We start from the raw sequence: 3,169 nt of genomic DNA, 5'->3' as shown, positions 1-3,169 counted from the left end.
TCTCCACTCACTGCAACCTCCACCTCCAGAGTTCAAACGATTCTCCTGCCACAGCCTCCTGAGTAGCTGGGATTACAGGCATGTGCCACCATGCCCTGCTAATTTTGTATTTTTAGTAGAGACAGAGTTTCTCCATGTTGGTCAGGCTGGTCTCCAACTCCCAATCACAGGGGAATGCCCGCTTCGGCCTCCCAAAGTGCTAGGATTATAGGCGTGAGCCACCACACCCAGCCCAACTTAACCTTTTTTTTTTTTTTTTTTTGAGATGGAGTCTGTCACCCAGGCTGGAGTGCGGTGGCATGATCTCGGCTCACTGCAAGCTTGCCTCCCGGGTTCATGCCATTCTTATGCCTCAGCCTCCCGAGTAGCTGGGACTACAGGTGCCCGCCACCACGTCCGGCTAATTTTTTTTTTTTTTTTTGTATTTTTTAGTAGAGATGGGGTTTCACATTGTTAGCCAGGATGGTCTTGATCTCCTGACCTCGTGATCAGCCCACCTCGACCTCCCAAAGTGCTGGGATTACAGGCATGAGCCACCACACCCAGCCCAACTTAACCATTTTTAAGTGTGCAATGCAGTAGCCTTATGTTGTTGTGCAATATATCTCCAGAATGTTTTCATCTTTTATTTCTATTTATTTATTTATTTATTTATTTATTATTTTGAGACACGATCTCGTTGTCACCCAGGATGGAATGCAGTGGTGCAATTATAGGTCTCTGCAACTTCAAACTCTTGCGCTCAGTCAGTCCTCCTGCCTCAGCCTCCCAAGTAGCTGAGGACTACAGGTGTGCACTACTGAGCTGGGTTAATTTTTTTTTTTTTTTTTTTTTTTTTTAAGAGAGAGAGTCTTGCTTTGTTGCCTAAGCTGTTCTTAAACTCCTAGCTTCAAGCAATCCTCCCACCTTGGCCTCCCAAAGTGCTGGGATTACAGGCGTGAGCCACCACTTGGCCCAACTTTATCTTTTAAAACTTGAACATCTATGCCCATGAAACAACTACTCTCCATTTCCTCCTCCCCCTAGTTTCTGGTGATCACCATTTGATTTGCTGTTTCTGTGAATTTGACTACTTTAGATACCTCATATAAGTGGAAGCATACAGTATTTGCATTTTTGCGACTGGCTTATTCCACTTAGCATGATGTCCTCAAGGTTCTTGCATGTTATAGCATGTAACAGAATTCCTTTCCTTTTTAAGGCTGAGTAATACTCCATTATTTGTATACACCACATTTTGTTTATCCACTCATCTGTTGATGGATATTTAGGCTGCTCCTGCATGTTGGCTATTGTGAATAATACTGCTATAAATCAAATAGCAAATATCTCTTAAAGTGCAATGTGCAAATATCTCTTAAAGACCCTGTTCTCAATTCTTTTGGATATATGTCCAGAAATGCATACGGCAATTCTATTTTTATTTTTCTGAGAACCCATCAGATTGTTTTTGGTAGTAGCTACACCATTTTGCATTGCACAAAAGCTCCAGTTTCTGTGCATCCTCTTTAACACTTGTGATTTTCTGCTTTTTTGATAGTAGACATCCTAATGGGTGTAAGATAATATTTCCTTGTGATTTTGATTTGCATTTCTCTAATGATGATCAGCAATGTTGAGCATTTTTTGTTTTGTTTTGTTTTTGTTTTTGTTTTGAGACACAGTCTCACTCTGTCACTCAGGCTGGAGTACAGTGTTGCGATCTTGGCTCACTGAAACCTCTGCCTCCTGAGTTCAAGCTATTCTGTGCCTCTGCCTCCCAAGTAGCTGGGATTACAGGTGCCTGCCACTATGCCCAGCTAAGTTTTGTATTTTTTTTTGAAGGTTTCAAAATGTACTTTATTTCCTCAATAATGCCATAACTTAATGGGTACACAGTGTTTTAACTTGGTATCAATTATGAGCTGTTTTTTAAACAATTCATTATTATACCAGCTGGGATGATTACTGATCTCTCCATTCCTTTGGGGTGACTCTGCCAGCAGGGTCCAGGTTCCATTCTATTCTGATTTGTGTTGCTACATATGTCCATATAGCAATACAGAAAGTGGCTCCACTATCTAATACAGCATTATCGTATTGTCATGAAAATCAGGTGAACTTTTCTGGTGGCTCTGCCTTGCCATTGTTTGCTGAATGCTTTCATCTTGGAGATGACTTAGTGCATTTTTTGACCAGCGAAACATCGTGAAGGTGAAGATCGAACTGTGGGAATGCAGCTGCTGCTTTGGTGCAAATTCCAATTTTTGTATTTTTAATAAAGATGGGGTTTTGCCACGTTGGCCAGGCTGGTCTCGAGCTACTGGCCTCAAGTGATCCACCACGCCTTGGCCTCCCAAAATGCTGGAATTACGGGCATGAGCCACCGCACCCAGCCTAAGCATCTTTTCTTATGCTTTTTATACATTTCTGTATCATCTTTAGAAAAATGTCTAGTCCAGCCTTTCGCTCACTTGTTTGCTGTTGTTGAGGTCTCTATTGTTTTTCTACTTTCTATTTCACTAATTTCAGCTTTGACCTTTATGTCCTTCCTTCTGCTTGCCTTAAGCACAGTTTGCTCTTTTTTTCCCCAGGCTATTGATTTGAGATCATTTTTTTAAGTCCACTGATATTCAAGGTAATTGTTGATAGGTAAGGATTACCACTGTCATTTAAAAAATTGTTTTCCTGGCTGGGCGCGGTGGCTCACGCCTGTGATCCCAGCACTTTGGGAGGCCGAGGCGGGTGGATCACCTGAGGTCAGGAGTTCAAGACCAGCCTGACCAACATGAAGAAACCCCGTCTCTACTAAAAATACAAAATTAGCCAGGTGTGGTGGCACATGCCTGTAACCCCAGCTATTCAGGAGGCTGAGGTAGGAGAATCGCTTGAAATCAGTGGGGGGAGGTTGTCGTGAGCCAAGATCATGCCATTGCACTCCAGCGGGCAACAAGAGTGAAACTTCATCTCAAAAAAAAAAAAAAAGTTTTCCAGATGGGCACAGTGGCTCATGCCTGTAATTCCAGCATTTTGGGAGGCCGAGGTGGGCAGATCACTTGAGGCCAGGAGTTTGAGACCAGCCTGGCCAACATGGTGAAATCCTGTCTCTACTAAAAATACAAAAACTAGTCCCACGAGGTGGTGCCCACCTGTGGTCCCAGCTACCCGGGAGGCTGAGGCACGAGGATTG

At 43.2% G+C, this 3,169-nt stretch overlaps 1 pseudogene; it reads right to left on the bottom strand.

Moving 5' to 3' along the window:
- Positions 1 to 1,901: 1,901 nt before the first annotated feature.
- LOC129057516 (cytochrome c oxidase subunit 7B, mitochondrial-like) lies at positions 1,902 to 2,243 on the bottom strand (annotated as a pseudogene).
- Between the last annotated feature and the right edge of the window lie 926 nt (positions 2,244 to 3,169).

This window comes from Pongo abelii, chromosome 12, assembly GCF_028885655.2.
Source record: "Pongo abelii isolate AG06213 chromosome 12, NHGRI_mPonAbe1-v2.0_pri, whole genome shotgun sequence".
Classification (NCBI taxonomy): Eukaryota; Metazoa; Chordata; class Mammalia; order Primates; family Hominidae; genus Pongo; species Pongo abelii.
This window is presented reverse-complemented; position numbering and strand designations above follow the sequence as displayed.